At 35.9% G+C, this 24,274-nt stretch overlaps 1 protein-coding gene across 1 annotated transcript in view; it reads right to left on the bottom strand.

Moving 5' to 3' along the window:
- dab1a (DAB adaptor protein 1a) overlaps positions 1-23,852 on the bottom strand; it is a 582,896-nt gene extending 559,044 nt beyond the window's left edge. Inside the window, 1 exon segment of the mRNA XM_048208606.1 lies at positions 23,647-23,852. The gene's annotated coding sequence lies outside the window, so the exon portion shown is untranslated.
- Between the last annotated feature and the right edge of the window lie 422 nt (positions 23,853-24,274).

Raw genomic sequence — 24,274 nt, 5'->3', positions numbered from 1 at the left:
ACTGCAGCATGTCAGCGGGAAACTTACGGCTCATATATTATCCTCTCATGCAGTCACAGATGCAGCATTTTGACTATCACTTATAATTTTTGTATTATTTTAATCTAAATCTATTTTATTTTATTTTTATTTTTTTGCCTTTTTATTAAAGAACTACCACAAAACAAAACAAAGCAAATCTATAGGGGTTATAATTAACAATCTATCAGAAAAATAAATACATAAAATGTTTTAATTAGTGCTATTTAATAAATAAAAAAATGGCTGCACTTTATTATTTTATAAATAGTTTATTATTTATTATTAAAACAAGCACTAGATTGTGACGTCCTGTTGCCAAATTCATTGAGTTTACATGTACGTTCCTGATCTGATTACACTTAAAGGTGCTCTAAGCAATTTGACGCGTTTTTAGGCCCAAATTTTTTTTTTGTCACATACCGCAAACATCTCCTCACTATGCGCTAGCTGCCTGTCCCCTGAACACACTGTAAAAAAACGCGGTCTCTGTAGTCGCCACAAGCTCCGAAAACTGCAATAAAAACAAACTGGTGCAGCCTGGACCACTTAGCATAATAAACATGCTCCAGCCAATAACCGACAAGCAGCGTCAATACGCAAGCTACTTACATTTTAAATGCGCGTTCATGACTGTTTCAGGAAGCACGGAGGGGAGGGCCAGGAGGAGTAGGAGGGAGGGTCTAGCTAGCCTCTGTTTTGTTTGACAACACTTCGAACGTCAACAGGAAGTTACTCCGCTCAGAATCGCTTAGAGAACCTTTAATTTGACAATGCACATGGTCATGTAAACGTTTTCCTTTATCGGAGTTAGGTCATAAACAGCTTAAGAATAAACCAATCGCCACAACTAGATTTTTGCCCTTTACTCTGATTTCTGTCAGATTACTGAAGTGTGCATGTGTGATATGTGACAGGAACGAGTCCTTTCTGCAGATTTAAGTGTATCCAGACAGAGCAAACGTTTTACAGTAATGGAGGAGGAAATATATCACAAACTCAGACTCTTTCTTGACCCAAAGAATTAAAAATAAAATAGAATCAAATAAAATAAAAACTCATATGAATGCAAATTCTAGTGTGACCTCTTCAGGCACATTAACCTATAATATATATTTTTAAATCAACAGTCAAGCAGCCACTGCTTCATCTCCACCATCTGAAGTGAAAGTCTGAGGCTAAATGAGGCCCAGAGGCATCCAACTGTCTCATATAATATACTATAGCAACAGCAACACTGGGACTGCAGCTAGACAAGAGCAAATAAAGTATATGGACACAAACAGACAAAAGACAAGAAAGAAAAATACAAAAAGTGAGAGAGTATAGGTAATCAGTGTTGGGGGTACAGTGTTACATGCATTGCATGATTATTATTTTTTATTTAATGTATTGTTCAGCAAGGATGTGTGAAATTGAAGTGACAGTTAAGACATTGATAATGTTACAAAAGATTTCTAATTCAAATAAAGCTGTTCTTTTAAACTTCCTATTTATGAAAGACTCCTGAAAAAATATTAAGCAGCACAACTTTTTTCAACATTGATAATAATACATTTCTCTAGAGCAGCAAATCATAATATCAGAATGATTTCTGAACGATCATGTGACACTGAAGACTGGAGTAATGATGCTGAATATATATATTGGCTTCCCTAAGTTGTATATAGGGAAGGTGTCAGACATAACATAAGCATTCTGAACTGCGAGAGTTTTACGCTTTCTTCGTAAAGTGGCCAGTGGTCTCTTTACTTCATAGCTTGTTAAATATGGATATTTTTTTACGCTTCACTTCAGAAGGCCTTTATTAACCCCCTGGAGCCATGTTACAGTTTTTCTCAGTCGCTTTGGTGCATTCCTCACATCACTATTTACATTTGCACAACAGTTAATGCAGTTCTCAAAACAATTAGCACAAACTGCAAAACCTAGTTGATAACCTGCAAAAGCGTGTCACTTGCTCAAAATGGATAGGTTATTCCTCAAAAGCAAGTATTCGTGTCAATGAAAGTGTCAGTGTCATCAAGATGAAAAGTCCTGACACCATTGTTTATGAACAAGATAGTAAAATGGTTTTGTCATGTTTTCATTATGACAGTTTACTCTGTCAGTGTTTTCCAATGCAAAAAAGTCAGATCTTGGTGACACTACCTGAAAATGCTCAAGACAGCACTATATACTATTTGCACAGCCATTTGAAAAATACAGTAAAGTTACACATTACTGTATTATTTAGTGAGGTAACTGAGTACAAGACACTGAATATGTATGTTTCACATTTTTACTGCATATGCTCTTTTCAATTCTAATTTGTGCACAGCATTGTGCAAAAGAAAAAATGCACCCTTATTTACAACAAACATAAACTCCCTTTGGGTAGAGCTGTGCACAACTGTAAACAATATTGCAGTACATATTGGAACTGAACATACAACATACATAGTACTGTAATCATTCATGCACATCCAGACGTTCCTCTCTGTCTGGCCACATAATTTCATCTACATTACAGCGACCTTCCATTTCTGTGTCACAGTATTGTAGAAATGGTACACACTATGTTCTGCTTGGCTCGTATATGCTTGTAAAGTGGGGGTTTATGGGATTCAGCTCTGACAGTGATTGAGGAGAAGTGGCTTATCATTGGTTGCAACTAATGCTTCACACACCCCTTCTCATCAGTGAAAGTTGAGATTCACCTAAATTGAAATGGTTCAATTTAGGAGACATTTTCAGGAAAAAAAAAAAGATAAAAAAAAAAAAAAAATGTGTAAAATTTGCTTGACAGAGTTTGACAACTAGTTCAACATTTTTGTATGTAATGACTCAAGCAATGAAATGAGGACTATTAGTTTTATATGGAATGACTATTCAGCATTCACAATATAGTTAAAACAGCAGAGAGTTGTATGAAAGCAATTGATGCATGTCCAAAAGCATTTGCAATTTGTTTGAAGGAATGAGAAATTGCTACTATGATGTGCACAAATGACTAAATGTTGTGGAGGTTGAACTAACTGTTGTGCAAATGTAAATAGTGATGTGAGAAATGCACCAAAGCAACTGAGAAAAACTGTATTGATGGATGGATGGATGTGGACGGAGACACTTTCTTCAGCTCATACTCGTTTTGTAACGCTCACTACCAGTATAAAGCTTGGATGCATCAGGATATTTATTAATATTTATCTGATTGTGTTCATCAGAAAGAAGAAAGTCATACACACCTAGGATGGCTTGAGGGTGAGTAAAGCTTGGGGTAATTTTCATTCGAAAGTGAACTAATACTTTAAAACTGAGCGTTCGAATAATAGGGCTAAAATCAGGGTAAGAAAAATGCCTTTTATTTCTAAATTATGACAATTTTTGATGTAAAATGCATACTAACATTATATGTGCACCCCAGGAAACATTATAAAACAATGCAGTTCATGACCCCTTTAAAGGTGCCCTAGAACCAGTTTTTACAAGATGTAATATAAGTCTAAAGTGTCCCCTGAATGTGTCTGTGAAGTTTCAGCTCAAAATACCCCATAGATTTTTTTTAAATTAATTTTTTTAACTGCCGATTTTGGGGCATCATTAACTATGCACCAATTCAGGCTGCGGCCCCTTTAAATCTCGCGCTCCCTGCCCTCCCGAGCTCTATAATGACTATATGACTACTATACTGACTATAATACAGTGCATAAACAAAGTTCACACAGCTAATATAACCCTCAAATGGATCTTTACAAGATGTTCGTCATGCATACTGCATGCATGCGTCGGATCATGTGAGTATTGTATTTATTTGGATGTTTACATTTGATTCTGAATGAGTTTGATGGTGCTCCATGGCTAAAGCTAACATTTCACACTGTTGGAGAGATTTATAAAGAATGAAGTTGTGTTTATGAATTATACAGACTGTGTAAAAGTGATTAATAATGAAAATAACGACAGTCTTGTCTCCGTGAATACAGTAAGAAACGATGGTAACTTTAACCACATTTAACAGTACATTAGCAACATGCTAACGAAACATTTAGAAAGACAATTCACAAACATCACTAAAAATATCATGTTATCATGGATCATGTTAGTTATTATCGCTCCATCTGCCATTTTTCGCTGTTGTTCTTGCTTGCTTACCTAGTCTGATGATTCAGCTGTGCACAGATCCAGACGTTAATACTGGCTGCCCTTGTGTAATGCCTTGAACATGGGCTGGCATATGCAAATATTGGGGTCATACATATTAATGATCCCGACTGTTAGAGTAACAGTCAGTGTTATGTTGAGATTCGCCTGTTCTTCGGAGGTCTTTTAAACAAATGAGATTTATATAAGAAGGAGGAAACAATGGAGTTTGAGACTCACTGTATGTCATTTCCATGTACTGAACTCTTGTTATTTAACTATGCCAAGGTAAATTCAATTTTTGATTCTAGGGCACCTTTAAAGTGCAGACTTGTTCCTTTATCTTTTTGTCTGATTTTCAAAATATTTTGTGCTTGTGCTGTGATTCACCTCATAGCTGATTGGCTTGGTACATGGCTTATAATAATTTTTGTAAAATCCCTATGGGGAAAAATAAATTCTTCCAAAACCAGCACCACTGAAAAGGGGGACGGGCACTGTTGCAGTATATATAAGAGCTTGGAAAGCTTAAAAAACACACGCTGAGCTACAAATTACTTGCGAACGCATCCCTGATTGGAAATCATAAGCCACTTATGCATTTATGAGACACAGTTCTGATTCAAGGCCCCTATTTCCATCATTGAAGAGCCTGCTGGACACAATGCTCAGATGACATTTAGACAATAACAGTTCGGTCAACACCGCTGTCACCCCGAGTGACATCATCTTGTGTCCACATGTCCCTCCAATGTCCCCCTCCTTGTTAGAATGCCACAGCGGGGTGACATTTTCCTCGTTAAGGGCCTAACGAGGTCGACACCTCATTAAAGGTTATCTGTTAATTACCATAACAGCTCAGTGCAGCGAGCGGACTGGGGGCTGGGAGGGGGGTTTTTATCACATCAAATCTTAACCTTTTCAACGCACTCCCACTCTCTGCTCCCATTCACCTCACTCACACACAGTAAACATTAGACTCACACTCTCAAGGGGAATTGCTCCAGCTTAAATGCCATTGAGATGAGCTCTACGAAGGCCTAAACACTTGAGAATTTCTCTATAATAAAACAAACACCCGAGTCTGGCTGAAGTCACTTCAAAACTTGGCCAAACATTTCAGAGATACAGACAGGATGAAACTGACACATTCCAGCAGCTCAGATAGTAAAGCCAGAGAAATGAACAGAAAATCCCTTGAAAGTCCAACATTTCAAACTAAGTAATAGATCAAACAACGCCTGTAAGATCAAATGTGTTCACACATTTCTTTCAGATGTTTATGTATAATATCGTGCTATGCTATTCCCTGGCTCACCTGTTATCCAGCAAACTCAAGGAGTGAATGGGTCTGTCGAATATTTGTCCTATTATTTGGTAGAATTTGTTATTCGTTTGAAGCCATTATCCATGCCTTTCCGAATATGGTGTTCGGCTTTGGGCACATCCCTATCCCTAAACATCACATTGATGATGTGATGCCTAAATCGAGAGTTACATATGGAACTGTGGTTCTATGAGTTCTGGATGACTGCCAGAGGCAGTGCTTCACACTGGATATTATCTCTCTTGCTCAGGCACAGGTCGAGTCTAATAACAACAAAGTCATCACATAACCTGGAATGTCATGGGGATGCCCCAATTTAACCCTGTGACATCCAGCAAACTGTCTCTACAGAATCTTCTCGCCTATAGACTCCCGAGTGACAGGGTGCTCTGGCGGTCATCCAGAACTTACGAACTTGCGTAACTCTCGTTCTATTTCTTTCTTACTGACCACAAGAGGCAGTGCTTCACCCTGGATGCGCAGGTGGAAAAAAAGTACATTTCTATAAATGTACTATTTTCACACACTAATTTTGTACTTAAAGGTGCCATCGAATGAAAAATTGAATTTATCTTGGCATAGTTGAATAACAAGAGTTCAGTACATGGAAATGACATACAGCGAGTCTCAAACTCCATTGTTTCCTCCTTCTTATGTAAATCTCATTTGTTTAAAAGACCACCGAAGAACAGGCGAATCTCAACATAACACCGACTGTTACGTAACAGTCGGGGTGTACGCCCCCAATATTTGCATATGCCAGCCCATGTTCCCAACATTATGAAAGGCATTAGACAAGGGCAGGCAGTATTAACGTCTGGATGTGCACAGCTGAATCATCAGACTAGGTAAGCAAGCAAGAACAATAGCGAAAAATGGCAGATGGAGCAATAATAACTGACATGATCCATGATTACATGATATTTTTAGTGATATTTGTAAATTGTTTTTCTAAATGTTTCGTTAGCATGTTGCTAATGTACTGTTAAATGTGGTTAAAGTTACCATCGTTTCTTACTGTATTCACGGAAACAAGAGCTGTCGCTATTTTCATTTTTAAACACTTGCAGTCTGTATAATGCATAAATACAACTTCATTCTTTATAAATCTCTCCAACAGTGTAGCATTAGCCGTTAGCCACGGAGCACAGCCTCAAATTCACTCATAATCAAATGTAAACAATATAACAGTATACAATACTCACATAATCCGATGCATGCATGACGAACACTTTGTAAAGATCCATTTGAGGGTTATATTAGCTGTCTAAACTTTGTTTAGGCACTGTTTAAGGCAAGCGCGAGCTCCGTGGGCGGAGAACACGAGATTTAAAGGAGCCGCACAGCATAAATCGGCTCATATTTAATGATGCCCCAAAATAGGCAGCTAAAAAAATTTATTTAAAAAAATCTATGGGGTATTTTGAGCTGAAACTTCACAGACACATTCAGGGGACACCTTATGGAGGTGGGGGACTTATATTACATCTTGTAAAAAAAACGTTCGATGGCACCTTTAATATTCTAAAAATTCTTCTTTAGTAGTACTTAAAGGTACAATATGTAATATTTTCTGTCCGCTAGAGGTCGCTAGAAGCCTATTCAAAACAAAGGTGTCGCTTGATGACGGCAAGTTTGAGTGCAGAATCTTGGGACATGTGGTCTTCACCTCAACGGCCTGTGGAAAAGAATTGGGATAGGACTCGGGAAGAAATCATGTTCATGGATGCGATTATTAACGTTACCGTAGTATGAAGCAGATTTTAAACATAGCCCAAGAGATATGGTGGTCTTGTCGCAGACTAATATTCTAAAATGATTGTCATATGAACATCAGAACACAATATGTGATCAAAACTAACAGAATAATGAGGTATAATATGGTATAATGTAATTAGGAACCATAAAGAGTCTTATCTGGGGGGTAATAACTGCTATTTTTATTAATACCCACAATCAAGATCTGCAGAACACCAAGGCTGCTCCCCCTGCTGCTGCACATTATCCAACCGAGTGAATTGCACACTGTGAAGGCTATTATCTAAATGAAACTAATGTCTACTTTATCCAGCATAATAAAAACAGTATTTACCAGGTTCATAAACTCCAAAGAAAAGCAGTTACATAACAGCAACTTGTTTTTCTCCCATGCTTTGTACCCAGAGCAAGGCCAAATTTCACACGCACAAGCTAGAAGCTCTTTCTCATTAGCAAATCCACTAAGAGTGATGTTGGAGGAGAGAAAAGCCACACGGTTCTCCATATTTCTGCACATTCATGCTCCTGAAATGTCACAGTTGAATCAAATGCACTCTGAGGGCATTCAACCCCATCTCATTCATCATTTGAAAAGAATTATGACAGAGAAAAAAATCCACAAGGCCACTGCTAAATACGCTCTCAGCCAGGTGAATGGCGCAGTAATGCATCCCTGAGGATGACAAAATCTGTGTGTTCGCCTTATATTTTGTAACACAATGATCTAAGGATCTTTTCCCACAAAGAGAAAGAAAAAAAATGGGATTGTGAATTGCGGAAGTGGAGCGAGTGACAGAGAAAGAGGGAGAGAGGGAGTGATTGAGTGCATAGTGAAGCATTGCAGCAGTTTGATCCATGTGGATGTCAGGGGGTGCTGAGGCAGCAGAAAGCAGACATATTTACAGATCAGTCAGTGCTAATGTACTCCACACCATTAAACCACTGCCACTATAGCAACAGAGCCGTCACCACAGAGACCTCCCTTAACAACAGGCCATTTCCCACAGTGCACGAGCAGATTAAATTAAAACACTGCCGGTAAGGTACACAACACATGCAATCAAAATGCATACAAGCACAGACTTCATTATACACATTTGTACTAAAGCTCAACAGCAGTTTGAGCCGTGACCTACTGGTGAGCAGGTACATTCTGACATTGAGCTGCGGTGCTCATGAAGAGCAACACAAGTTTGAAATCAGCTCATGTCATTTCCTCGTCTCATTCTCACATCATTACCTGTCCTCTCTCCACTGGCATTTTACACCAAAACAAAAACAAAAACAAAAACAAAAAAACAAAACAAAAATGCAAAACACAAACCAAAACAAAACAAAACAAAAAAAATAATCAGCAACTTTTCACTGCAAAAAATTATAAAAAAGTGTGTGTGCTCTAGGTCCGTGTACTTTTGCGTCCATTCCTTTTTCGTTTTTTAAACCAGAAATGAAATTTGAAAATGCTGTTTCTTCCTTTTTTATTTTAACACTGATGGATAGAATTAGCAGACACAAGCTAATTTTCCTTATGCAAGATTATTATTTTATTAAAAATAATATAAATTAGGGCTGCACAACGATTAATCGCGATTAATCGTTTGCAAAATAAAAGTCTGTGTTTACATAATATATGTGTGTGTTCTGTGTATAATAATTATGTATATATAAATACATGCACATACATGTATAAATTAAAAAAATATACAAATGTATAAATAAATATACATATTTTATATATTTTAGATTACATATAAATATATATTTTTTCTTAAATATATACATGTATGTGCATGTATTTATATATACATAATTAATATACACAGAACACACACATATATTACGTAAGACAGACTTTTATTTTGCAAGCGATTAATCGCAATTAATCGTTGTGCAGCCCTAATATAAATGATATACAACTTGGTTTTTTTAATATTTAAAAATGCTAAATTTAATTTCTAGTGTTTTTGCGTCATAGAGACGCTAAAAGCGCCCTCTAGTGTAATTCATGCTCTTGGACAGGTTGTCTTCAGCAAACTGTTTGCGGGCTTTCTTGTGAGCCAGCTTCAGAAGAGGCTTCCTTCTGGGATGACGGCCATGCAAACCGACTTGTTGCAGTGTGCGGCATATGGTCTGAGCGCTGACAAGCTGACATTCCGCTTCTGCAACCTCTAAAGCAATGCTGGCAGCACTCGTGCATTTGTTTTTTGAAGACAGCTTCTCAACTTCTTTGATTCAACTTCTATGGCCTGTTCCGAGTGGAACCCATATTGGAAAACATCTCTCTATGACCCTGGCCACTGTGCTGTAACTCAGTTTCAAGGTGTTACCGATCTTTTTATAGCCTAGGCCATCTTTGTGGAGAGCAACAATTCTAATTCTCAAATCCTCAGAGAGTTCTTTGCCATGAGGTGCCATGTTGAACATCCAGTGATCAGTATGAGAGAATTCTACTCAAAGCACCAAATTTTAACTGCTCTAATACAAGATCCACACATTTGAATGGTCCCGTCAAGCAGACAAAAACATGAACATGATGAAAAGGACATGTGACTTTGCATGGTTAAAGAACATACAACTGTAATCACTTAGGGTTTACTCACTTTTGTTGCCAGCTATTTTTGACAATAATGGCTGTATGTTAAGTTATTTTCAGAGGACAGTAAATCTATACTGCTATACAAGCAGCACATTGACTACTCTAAAATATATCCAAGTTTCATTTCTATAGTATTGTGCCTTGAGAATATATACTAAAATGGTTGCTGAAATGTGAAGGGTGTACTCACTTACTGTACACATTGGTTTGTTGATGGACATGCACTTGTTAATGCTGATGGTAAGGATTTACAGTAGCAACATCTCATATTGTATGTCAAACTGAGTAGAGAAACGTCCTGCTCAAGTCGTTCTTGTGATGGAGGTTTAGGCTGAATAACTAGTTCTTGCAACGTTTCATCATTGGACTCACGCTCAGATTGATATGGTAAAATCGACGCCATTGTTACCGTCTTTACAGTGTGTACAATCGCTTAGCTTTAGGAAGCCTCCAGAGCTGAAGTTCAGCAATGGTAATGGGCGTTTTGTTTCCACACGCGCTGTAAGCATTAGATCAATCACAACAGACTGGGCCGTCCGACCAATCAGAGCAGAGTAGGCTCACGGAAAGGAGGAATTTAGAGAGACTGAATCATGGAATGAGCCGTCTGAGAAATGTAGTGATGTGCAACGTAAATTATGAGAAAATTAAAGCGTTTTTTGACCTTTAATGCATGTAAACCTGTTATATAAGACCTCCAAAACAAAATTAGGAACCTTTAAAATAGCATAATAGGGGCACTTTAACAGCACAAACCGAGAACAAATGAACAGTGCCTATTTGGAGCTATCTGAATGACATGGGGTTTAGAGTGAAAAAAAATTATGTTCAATATATCTTAAAATAGCACAAACATTCATTTTTGGTTGATTTAGAACCAGCTCAGACCCTGCTGGCATCCATTCCCTGGGTCCCAAGCATCTTCAAGGACAAAACGACTCAAAAAAAGCACACAAAAAAAAAGTTAATCATATGCAGAAGTGTTCTTGTGTGTTGGATCTGAACTCATCTTGTGTCTGGATGAATCATCTGTTTAATGAACACTGGCTACAGTAAACAATCTACTCAACATTTTTTCCCGGTTCTTACAGTAGGCATGAGCAGCAGGCTGGCATTGCATTTTTTTCAAGCATACGTGCTCTCACTGACTTACTGACTCTTTGAAGATATAAAACTGCTTTCTAAAAAGCTCTGATAAGCCCATTTATTCCAAACATCTCGGCGATGTGCTCCTTCGACCTGAAACGCAAGACTTTCTCCCCGTGGGCGGCCATGTTTAAGGATAGCTAAACTGTTTCTGACCAAACTGTCACTCTCACTTCCATCGTGACGCTGCCTGCAGACATGCAGCCTGATCCTGAGCGGCAAACTTCATCCTTTATCTGTTCATTTCGCCTCTTGGCTCTTCTCTGTCCCTGAACTCCCGCTCCTGCAACTGTGCTATTTATCTCCTATTCCCTCTTGGCCTGAAATGAAAACAGTTTCTAAAAGATCACAAGCTACAGCATTTAAATGTTTTGCAGAATAAGAAAGTGGGCGGCTATATATTCCTATGTGACACAGCTTGTTTATGCACATGTGGAGAGGGAATCTGGTTCACTGGGATGAACTCAAATGCAGTTCATTTGACTGATTCACTCTGGATGGGTGTTTGATGAATACTCCACTACTTTTCACACCCAAAAATGCACCTCAGTGTTACATTTGACCAAGTACCAGAGGAAAACGGATACAAACTCACTCTTTACAATTTTTTCTCTTAAATCAGTATTTTTTACTTGTTTTCCATTAAAAATTGAAACATTTGCAAAATAATATGCAAATAACTTATATACTTAATAACAATAACTTATGCAAATTTGCATTCATTTAAATAAAGTTTTCAATTGAACACAAAAAATACTCGATGTGTAAACTAGTCAATGATAAACTTAACAGTTTTTATGTACGATCAGTAATAAAATGGTCTTAATAAACACACCAGATGTCCATTCACTCACTCTCTTCATCTCTTTTCCAATTTTCTTTTCTCACATTCACTGTGCTGTTAGAGATGTAACTGTTGCTTGGCAGTTGGCAGTTATGCAACTGCAGATGCTTGTGACAACATCATATAAATGGCCTTGAATGCAAAAATCACATACAAGAGACACGTGCTTTGGTACAGGTGCTCTGACATAACTGCGTTTACACGTGCAGCAATGTACAAGTACACACTAAACACACAAAATATACCTGACAAGCTCACAAGCCCTCACTAGCAGAAGCAGTAAAAAAAACAAAAAACACATGAAACGACCATTATTAAGAGAGAAAGAAAATACTCAACATACAGATTTGTATATTTTCTGGGAAAAAGTGAGCAGCTAAGGTGTTATGAATGGTTGCCTGGGCCAAGTCAAAAGTCTGGCTCAGGTTCCTCCTCCATTTTATATATATTATATACAGTATCTCACAGAGGTGAGTACACCCCTCACATTTTTGTAAATATTTTATTATATCTTTTCATGTGACAACACTGAAGAAATGACACTTTGCTACAATGTAAAGTAGTGAGTGTACAGCTTGTATAACAGTGTAAATTTGCTGTCCCCTCAAAATAACTCAACACACAGCCATTAATGTCTAAACCGCTGGCCACAAAAGTGAGTACACCCCTAAGTGAAAATGTCCAAATTGGGCCCAATTAGCCATTTTCTCTCCCTGTCATGTGACTCGTTAGTGTTACAAGGTCTCAGGTGTGTTAAATTTGGTGTTATCGCTCTCACTTTCTCATACTGGTCACTGGAAGTTCAACATGGCACCTCATGGCAAAGAACTCTCTGAGGATCTGAAAAAAGAGTTGTTGCTCTACATAAAGATGGCGTGGGCTATAAGAAGATTGCCAAGACCCTGAAACTGAGCTGCAGCACGCTGGCCAAGACCATACAGCGGTTTAACAGGACAGGTTCCACTCAGAACAGGCCTCGCCATGGTCGACCAAAGAAGTTGAGTGCACGTGCTCAGCGTCATATCCAGAGGTTGTGTTTGGGAAATAGACGTATGAGTGCTGGCAGCATTGCTGCAGAGGTTGAAGGGGTCGGGGTCAGCATGTCAGTGCTCAGACCATACGCCGCACACTGCATCAAATTGGTCTGCAAGGCTGTCATCCCAGAAGGAAGCCTCTTCTAAAGATGATGCACAAGAAAGCCCGCAAACAGTTTGCTGAAGACAAGCAGACAAAGGACATGGATTACTGGAACCATGTCATGTAGTCTGATGAGACCAAGATAAACTTATTTGGTTCAGATGGTGTCAAGCGTGTGTGGCGGCAACCAGGTGAGGAGTACAAAGACAAGTGTGTCTTGCCTACAGTCAAGCATAGTGGTAGGAGTGTCATGGTATGGGGCTGCATGAGTGCTGCCGGCACTGGGGAGCTACAGTTCATTGAGGGAACCATGAATGAGTAGAGCATGATCCCCTTCCTTCGGCGACTGGGCCGCAGGGCAGTATTCCAACATGATAATGACACCAAACACACCTCCAAGACGACCACTGCCTTGCTAAAGAACCACTGCCTTGCTAAACCCTACTGAGCATCTGTGGGCATCCTCAAACGGAAGGTGGAGGAGCGCAAGGTCTCTAAAATCCACCAGCTCCGTGATGTCGTCATGGAGAAGTGGAAGAGGACTGCAGTGGTAACCTGGAGTCCCAAATAATGGTGGCCACACAAAATATTGACACTTTGGGCCCAATTTGGACATTTTCACTCTGGGGTATACTCACTTTTGTGGGTTAGACATTAATGGCTGTGTGTTATTTTGCTGTACACTCACTACTTTATATTGAAGCAAAGTGTAATTTCTTCAGTGTTGTCACATGAAAAGATATAATAAAATATTTACAAAAATGTGAGGGGTGTGAATATATATATATATATATATATTTTTTTTATATATATATATATATATATATATATATATATATATATATATATATATATATATATATATATATATATATATATTTTTTTTTTTTTTTTTTTTTTTTTTTTTTTTTTTTTTTTAATTGAAAATGTGAATATATATATATATATATATATATATATATATATATATATATTTTAGAATATAATATATATTTTAATTTTTAATTGATTGAAATGAGCATTATATTTGTATAATATATAAATATTATATTTTAGTTTTTTGTTCATTCATTTTAAAGCAGGCATAAAATGCTACAGTAGTATTAATTTGAGCTATATAGCTGTTGACATATATGGAAAGGAGATGCCCTAAAATCAAGCACCGCTATTCTGTTTTACTCATACATCACATTATTGAAGTAAAGAAAGTCACAACTTCTGGCTTCTGATTCACACAGACAAGTGTTGGGAATAACACATTACAAGAGTTATGTAATCATTTTTTTCAAGTAACAATTACAGTAACACATTACTTTTATATTTAAAACACAATGTCTGAGTTACATTTTCAAATGTGTAACACAAGTTACTTGGTTTTCCTATTTATTGTCTGACAGCTCTCCTGTCGCAATGAGAGAAATGCAGCGGCGTTGTGTGCGATGTGTGAACATGATGGTTATTGTAGTTCTAGATAGGGATGTACGAGACTATTTGATTAGTCGATTAAACGATACTGGTGCTGCTAGTCGATTGGAAATACTAATTGTTTACATTTTTTGCTTTATTTTACAAAGGCTACTTTAAATTACCATCATAACAATGTTACATTTTAAAATATTTTTTTTCTATATATATATCTGGAGCGGAAAATAAAATCATTTCGCTTTACCTCAGATTTTGCATGCGTTCCTTTTCACTCGCAGCGGGTCAGAGAAATGTCCACTCAGAAGATGAGCAAGGTGAGGAAGTATTTTGAAAGCCTATACAAAACTTTTCCATTTTCTTCTGTCATGTCAAACTAGTATATAACAAGTATGCTCGGTTATAGGCTTGTTATAGAGGGTATGCACTGACGTGACTTTCCCGCCAGAACACGCCCACTCAAGCAGACTGAGTGGCAAAAGAGCCTGCTGCATGACTGGATTTAATAGGGGAAACTGCGTAAACATGAGTAAAACATGAGTAAAACACAAGTAAAACAAATTATTAAACTAAAGGTTGGACTCGCTCGATAGTGTTCCTGTTACAACTTACCAAAGACCAGTAATGGCATTTCCAGACATTTATATGTGCCTGATTTCGATGCCGAGGAAATACATAAAGAAAATTTGCCTGTGAACGCTTTATATAAATACAATATATGAAGAGTTTGGTTCCAAAACACCAAAAAATCCATTTTGATTAATTTGAGTAAAAATGTGTTTTCTTTACCAAGAAAGTGGCCAGATGAAAACCACTATTTTCTGTTTCAAACTTTCACATAGCATCTTTTGGTTATAAAGACATTACAAATTCAAATCTAGATTTTGGTTTTCAAAAGTTTATTATAAAAACATATAATTTTTTTCCCAAAATGCAATAAATCCATGACACGTTTTTTTTTTTTTTTTTTTTTTTTTTTTTTTTTTTTAAATGCAATTAATCCATCAATATAAAAGTTATTTTTCATATTGAAAATACACAACAAAGTATGACAGCCTCTGAACTTTGTCAATACTAATCTTTTATACAGGCATTTGACTAAAAATACATTCAGTCATCGCTCCCAAAATGAATTCAACGAGTCATCTTGTTAATGTTCTAAATTACTTGAGTGCCTCATCTTCTTAATCTCCTCATGTAAATGATTACATTTCGATGACTTGTGTTTCTTCTCCACCGCAGAAACCACCACAGGTTCATCAATGCCGTCAAAATTATTCATTTTTCTGTTTTTGGTGATCACAAAGCACAAAGTAGATAAGGACTCCGGGTGTATTCAGAGCGCCACCATTACTGTTTACAGTGCCTGGAATGGTGCGCTGTGATTGGTTGAGCGGATATGTCGCATTCTGCAGAGAAGGGAGACTGCCGTTTGTCGCATTTTGGAAAGAAAGGGAGAAAACATGACAGAATAACACGGCGGATAAAGCATTTTGTGCAAAATTAATAAATGACTTTTCAATACCGACCAGATACAATACTGATTTTGGTGGAAACTCAATTATTTTTATTTTTTTTACATGGCATTTATTGCGTTTTGGAACCAAACTCTTCATATGTAGGTCTAAATCTGGGTGATCACTTATATCAATGTTACATCATCCAGTCCTAAAACGTATATTTTTTGTCAGTGTTTATTTAAAGACACCAAATTATGCAGAATAAAAGAAGGTAAATATTTAATTGATGAGTTGTCAATACAATATATACCAATACAATGTAAAGGGTATGATTTTACCCCAAAATTCAACATATTGACAAAATGATAACTGCAAATTCACATTTTGCTGCCTGGAGTCCAGTTGTATCTATGAATTGCAGCAAGCTATTTGCTTCTCTTTTCTTTAGGTTTCGGCAGTCTGTAAAAATATACCTCAGATTTCTTGTCAAATCTATTTGTACAGTCAATCTCAAAGCTCTTTCATATTTTGAATGTGTTTGATATTGTGTTTTTCGCAGCTTTCACGCTGAAAACCAATGCTGCCACTCAGTGGGCGTAACCGCAGTCACTCCAGCCGACAGTGTAACGCAATTAATCTTTTAGGGAGTAATACAATATTGTAATGGATTACTTTTAAAAGTAACTTTCCCAAACACTGTATAATTAGGCTATGCTTTTTGGGGATGGAAGGATGGCCATGTCATATCTTACAGGTAGAACACCAGAATAACCAGCAGATGTTACCTCCAAAATCCTTATTTAACCCATGGTTTTAACTAAAAACTGTTTGTTACTCTGATAAATCACCCCAGTGCCCTGAGACACAACATCCAGTCTACTGTCACATCTGTCACTCCCATGTTCCCTTTCCTGTCTTGACCTCTCTCTTTTCTGAGTGAACAGATGATTCTGTCAAGCAGATGTCTGTGTCACTAACTCATCTATTGGTTGTTCCTCCCGCAGCAACAATCTATTTTCCATGTAAAGGCAGTTTTGGCTCTGTAGTCCATGCAAGACCCTTTAAGCCACCCAGTGGGGAGGCTTATTTCTAACCCACGCACAACACCTTTCTAGAAGCACACTGTCAATCAAAGCGCACTAACCCTGCCCTGTTAGGCCAGAGTTATCCTCCGTTCAAGGGCACAGAGAGCCGGTTGCCACAACAACAGTACCTCAGCAACCGCTTCAGCGTAAGAGAGCCCAACTCTCCCCAGACTATTGTGATGTCTTAATAGCTTGTCATGAGAATCATTTCTGTGCACGAGTCAAGCGGCACGCAAGCACAGAAATGAATTAAATGAAATGTTTATCAAATACAGTTTCAAATGATTTCATATAGTCATCACTCAGATCAGAAAGTGTTTGCTCATACCGACAAAAGAAATAAACTCATTAGAAAAGACTGATGATGCTATTACGACTGATGCCACTGCATTTGAGAGAGAGAGAGAGCGAAACAATCTCTCTGAATGCTAATTGACAACAGGTGGCATAAAGTTTTTTATCAGCAGTAAATTCAAAAAAAAAAAAAAAAAAACCCTGAATGGGGCAGTTGTAACCTTTAGGCAGAAATGATAATAGGAAATGTAGCCAAAAGCTGCAATCAATAGGGTCCAAGGCAAAAAAGAAAAGAAAGAGAAATTACCATAGCTGTGGATGCTCTGGATACCGTTGCTGTCCACAAGTTTTACTTAGAAAAACAATGCAGAGACGCTTGAAGCATGTTATGTTGATTCTGATGTGTTCTTCATTACATTTGGCTATTGAATTCAAATAACGTGGGGGTGGTGTGGCAAACCGGTTAAAGCTCACTGACAAGTAGAAAGTCGGTATTTTGGTTCAATTCCCACAAAGAGCCATTGTGGACACCATTTTGTCCATGTGCAAGGAACATTACCTCAGGTTATGAAAGGAGGACTGTCTCCGTAAAAAGTGTACTGTCACTTTAAGAAAAAAAAAAGACACAATAGAGTGCAACAGTGACCACACTTTTTAAGCATTACTGGTTCTGGAAGTATTTGCCCTATTCATTTTGATAAAAAAAAAAAAAAAAAAATTAAAGATTTCCAAGAAATTATAATAGGAAACAGTATACCTATTGAAAGGCCATGTATTACTTTATGGACCTGCAAGGTTTTATATATATATATATATATATATATATATATATATATATATATATATATATATATATATATATAAGGCCTTGCAGGCTATATATATATATATATATATATATATATATATATATATATATATATATATATATATATATATATATATATATATATATATATATATATATATATATATAGCCTATATTATATAATATATATCATATATATAGCCTATATTATACATATATATATATATATATATATATATATATATATATATATATATACTGTATATATGTAACCTAATGTAAAGGCTATTCTCAAGTAAAAAAGCTGTTTACAATGTTTACTTCATGGTGTTTATATTGTAATATTTTGTATATGGTTGTATGAGTGCATATTTTATCTAAATCATCTTTTTGATGAAGCAGCCATATCATAGACGTTTCAAAATAAGAGTCCCTCTGTATTGCAGGTTTTTTATTATTATGTTTTTGTTGTTGTTTTCCTGGTTAACAATAGTATTTTAGTTACACAATATCTGTAATAAAAAAAAATATTAAATTAAAGAATCCTGAAAAAGTGCATAACAGTTTCTATGAAGATATTAAGCAGAACAAATGTTTTCTTGAGCAGCAAATCAGCCATTGATTCTCTGAAGAATCATGTGACACTGAATACTGGAGTTATGATGCTGAAAATTCACCTTTGCATCACAAAAAAATTTATTATATTTTAAAATATATACACATTTAAATTGTAAAAATATTTACAGTGATTAAATAAATGCAGCCTTGGCTGTAGTGGCTTCTTTCAAAAGCATTAAAAAAAACTCTTTAGTCAGTAGTTATAATAAATGCCTTGTATTGTATTGAAATGTGTTGTAAATGTTTGGCAAACAGAGTAAATCAATGCAGTGTTACAATGACACAGCAAGCTTGTTAGCAACAGCCAACCAATCATAAGCTTAATCTCTTCAAAACAACATTAAATATTCATGTTTCTGTTTGCACAGTCACAGAAACTTTCATCTATTTAATTTTAGTATATAAAATAAAGAAAATGAAAATTTGTTTATTTGGTATTATTTGCCTGTTGTGAGCTGTGCTCAACCACACTGTAAAACAGAATTGCTGGTTTAACTTAAAAAAGTAAGTGACCTGGTTGCCTTAAAATTTTGAGTTCATTGAAATTAAAAATTTGAGTTAACACAATGAAGGCGATGGTTTAATCAACAGAAACTCAAAATATTGTGCTATCTGAACTACATTAATTATCCAAGTTGATTTGACAAAAGAAAAAATGTTATGATATAAATCATGAAACTAATTTTTTGCAGTGCAACCAATGTTATTCACCATACAAATACAGTATGCAAAAAAATAAGAAAGTATTAAGCCGGAGTTCACAAATGTTATTGTGAAGTCGTGAACCCTGGAGTAATTAATCCATAAACCAGGTAAAAGTAAACAATGAACAGTGTGAAATATGAAACAATATCAGTGTGAAACAAGAACAATCTCAAGTGTGAAAAGATCATTACATGACCCAGACTTCCTGCTGGCCTGCCTTTACCCTGCAGACAGATGGGCACTGTGCACTTGTGCTGCTTGGAACCCTAAATATACCAATATCGAATAGGTTTTGATCATTCGCTCATCTTGTCTGTAGCCCTGCTGGGGATCCACACTCCTGAACCCATCCCAGGTCACTTTCTGCTGAGATCGAGCAATAAATCACACACACACTCACTCACAGAAGAGTTATGAATCTCTCTGATCCCTCTCAAACAGGTCAGTTTATAATGAGAAGTTTATGAGAGTACTCCTCCACAGATGGAGAGAGACACTGAGGGAGCGAGAGGAAGACGGGCGGAAACACAGAGATGTGCTCACGCACGCCTGGCGAGACAACAGGCAAGTTTAGAGCCAAAATGGTCGCATTCATTATTCATAGAGCCCGGAGAACAGGCCTTTGCAATATTTATCTGTGATATTGACTTGACTGTGAGTGACTGCCAGCGTACTCACCCAGTCACACTCTGAGATGAGATCACAACCCCACAGCTGAGACGGCCTGCTTCCCAAGGGCCAGATTCAATTAAAGTGACCAGACTCACGTAAACACGCACTCATGTGTTTAACAACAAACAGACATTTCACAAGGGTTTACACACACAAAGGGTACAAATCTCTCATGAGACCCATGAATGCCCACAACACTTTCAGACACTCACTGCTCAAACTGCAGAGTCAGACATGCACACGAGCGGCAGAGTGGCACTGAAGATCGGGATGAACCGCCAATCAGACACGCACGCCTCACCGGGTTTTCCCTTTCGTCTGTTTCTCAAGATATAATCAAATGTGCTACTAAACAACCAGAACTTCTTGTCAAAGGCCAATCCATCACAGCAGCAGTGCCATCCTTTTTCAGTCTTTCCTCTATAATTACAATAACTGTATTATTTCTACACTGTAAAAAAATGTCCACCTATTTAGACTTGAAAACTTAAGTTCAGTTGCTGCCTTAAATGTTTAAAAATAATCGACTTGGTTGTATAAGTAATTTCAACTTAAATTATATTAAATTGACTTAGAAAAAAATCGAGGTGAATCTTGTATAACTTATAAGTTGAAATTGCCTAAATTATTTTGATGAGTTACAGTAATGTAAAAACATAGGTTTCCATGGCTTACTGGTCATATTTTTTTATAGCCGATATTGCAAATTTTCTTATAAAGAAAGCATCTGATGAGAAAAAAAAAAAAGTTTAAAAATGTGATAAAATATAATATTAAATGAAATGCTATTTATTAAAATGTATTAATTTTTTACATTAAATTTCAATTTATTCAAATGTATTAATTACATATATTTAAATTATAATTATGAATGTAAATTTACAAATATAAAGTTATCAATTTAAATTAATTTTAAAAAAATATTGGGGCCAGAGACAATGTTAGCAAGGCAAGAAAAAAAAAGTGAAAACGTGGTAAAAAAAAAAAAAAGTAATATTAAATGAAATACTATTCATTTGCAATGCATTATTTACAAATATTTAAAGTTATCAATTTAAAATTAAATTCATTAAAAAAAAAAATATTGGGATCAGAGAATATGTTAGCAGGGCAAATAAAAAAATGCGTGAATGTGATATTAAACGAAATACTGTTCATTTAAATGTATTAATTAATAACATTAATTTTATTTAAATGCATTATTTACATATATTTAAATGTTAAATAATGAATGTAAATGTATAAATGTAATGTTATAAATTTCAATTCATTAAAACAATTATTGGGATCAGAGAAAATGTTAGCAGGGTAAATAAAAAAAAAAAAAAAAAGTGTGAAAATCTGATAAAAAGTAACATTAAATGAAATATTGTACATTAATTATTTATTAACATTAATTTTCAATTTAATTAAATGTATTGTTTATAAATATTTAAATTTAAAATAATGAATGTTAATGTGTAAATGTAAAGTTATCCATTTAAATGTGATAAAAAATATATTTTTAGGGAAAAGTAAAGCAGAAAAAAAAGCTTTTGTCTCTATAGTACATCATATTTAGAGAAAACTGCAGCTCTTGGGCATTTCTTAATCTAATGAAATCTAATGTAAATATAATCAGTGTCAGGATTTTATGGCCAAATCTAATGTACTCAAAGTCTAAAATCAAGTGGTCGATTAGATGAGGAAAAATGTGGCCTGGGGACCTGAGCAGGTCTCTGTTCAATTCTCTTATGAGCAATTACTGCAGTTATATGCTGCTTTGGATGCTAAAATAACATCATGGTGAAAATAATGGAAAAAATAATTTTTAAGAGGCGTTGGGAAATGCCCTTAAGATGCCCTCTCAATCTTTTATGTGAAAGATGCAGGTAAACACAACCAGAAATGCAAAGAAGCACCAAAAACAATAACAATACACAAATAAGTATTAAAGGTGCCCTAGGATTAAAAATTTAATTTACCTTGGCATAGTTAAATAACAAGAGTTCAGTACATGGAAATGACATACAGTGAGTCTCAAACTCCATTGTTTCCTCCTTCTTGTGTAAATCTCATTTGTTTAAAAGACCTCCGAAGAACAGGCGAATCTCAACATAACACTGACTGTTACGTAACAGTCAAGATCATTAATATGTACGCCCCCAATATTTGCATATGCCAGCCCATGTTCAAGGCATTACACAAGGGCAGACAGTATTAACGTCTGGATCTGTGCACAGCTGAATCATCAGACTAGGTAAGCAAGCAAGAACAACAGCGAAAAATGGCAGATGGAGCAATAATAACTGACATGATCCATGATTACATGATATTTTTAGTGATATTTGTAAATTGTCTTTCTAAATGTTTCGTTAGCATGTTGCTAATGTACTGTTAAATGTGGTTAAAGTTACCATCGTTTCTTACTGTATTCACGGAGACAAGACTGTCGTTATTTTCATTTTTTAAACACTTGCAGTCTGTATAATTCATAAACACAACTTCATTCTTTATAAATCTCTCCAACAGTGTGTAATGTTAGCTTTAGCCACGGAGCACTATCAAACTCATTCAGAATCAAATGTAAACATCCAAATAAATACCATACTGAAAAATAATAATGATGTGCACAAATAAATCATTTATAATAAATACTACAATATTACATAAAAACAAGAATTGTCCATTTTGATTTCATGGGTATTTTAAGCATTTGCCTCTCTGATGAAAAGCATGCATCCATTTAAAGGTAGGGTAGGCAATTGCGGAGAGGCTAGCAATAGCAGGTTAGATTTGAAAGCATGAGATCCCACCCTCCCTTCAAGGACTCTCACAATGAACATAACTTACAGAGAACTTACTTGTAGCGCCTGACTGCTGCAGATTCATTTCAGCGTTGATAGTGTTGCGGACCAAATGCAATGATTGGATGAACATTGTTTGGTCATGAGACTTCCACAGAAGATATATGTATGTCTTTTAATATTTAGACCACTTATTGATTTCTATCAGGATGTGAAGAGAGTTTCAACCAGTATTACTGTAAGTGTTTATAAAACAAATTGCCTACCCTACCTAAATAGCTTATTGCTGTTTTCAGATGCTCCTTTACTGGGCTTGAACTAATGCTGTAATACAGTTTTGACAGTACATAAGCATAAGAGAGACTGGGGAGAATCCTTTTTGCTTTCTGTAACTCAATGCTTTCTCAAACTTTGATATAATATTCCCACATTTGTCTTCTACAGGTTATAGTTTATAAATGTAGGCTATTACATATCTGTCCCAAAACTAAATCAAGTACAAAAAGTACAAAAAAAAAAAAAAACTACCACCGTGAGTTTGAAACCATTAGCATTTTACATTTTGTGCATGAATTTAATCAAATATACTTCAAAACAATTATCCTCCATCGCATTTTAAACTTTTTTTTTTAACTTTAATTTCAATTTACTGCATGTTGTCAAAAACCATATTAGCAAACTATATAAATTATAATGTTTACAAACTATCATTACAAAGATTTAGCTTTCGATATTATGTCACGGTTTAATCATCAAACTGTTTCAGTCGTAGTTGTAGGCCGACATTATTTTCAAAAATAGTATTTATATTAATCATCAAACAATCAAAACGAGAAGCGTAGGCCTACCTGTTCACGATCTCTGTCGTTTCAGGTGTCGCGTTCGACTTTAATCCAAAGGTGTGCACAGCCACATAGAAATATATTGATGGATTCTCATGTTTAATTCACTTTTCTTTAGAGAAAATCACTGTTATGTTAATATTCCACTTAATTATGTGGAACGATGAGCATTCGCGGTTAAACGCTGTTGTTCCATTCACATACACGACCACCAGGGGGCGCTTTTAAGCAGTTACGACCAGCTAGAAATGTTTTGATTTGCTCAACCATGAAACCAGTAGGCTACACCAACATGTGTTTTGTTGTTCAAGCAGTCTGGAATATTTTTTGTAAGAAATATATAAGTTTATAAGGGGAATTCTAATGCAGGTGTATCCTTTATCACTATTATTAGAAAAATATAAGTTGTTATAGCCTACATGTTCTGCTTCATATAAAAAAAGAATCGTCCATTTTGATGTCATGGTGACTTGATTGGAGATGTTTGCTGCATTTAAAACATGAAACAATAGTGTCAATTAAATTATAGGCTATTGTGTATGGATTTTAGTTGTATTTTGGGAGTCTCCTTTCAAAATTAACATGCTCGTAGATAATCTTTCATAAACGTTTTATAATCAATTTTATGGAGTGT

Source organism: Megalobrama amblycephala, linkage group LG11, assembly GCF_018812025.1.
Source record: "Megalobrama amblycephala isolate DHTTF-2021 linkage group LG11, ASM1881202v1, whole genome shotgun sequence".
In the NCBI taxonomy this organism is placed as follows: domain Eukaryota; kingdom Metazoa; phylum Chordata; class Actinopteri; order Cypriniformes; family Xenocyprididae; genus Megalobrama; species Megalobrama amblycephala.
The sequence above is the reverse complement of the archived record's forward strand: the minus strand, read 5'-3'. Positions and strand labels throughout refer to the sequence as shown.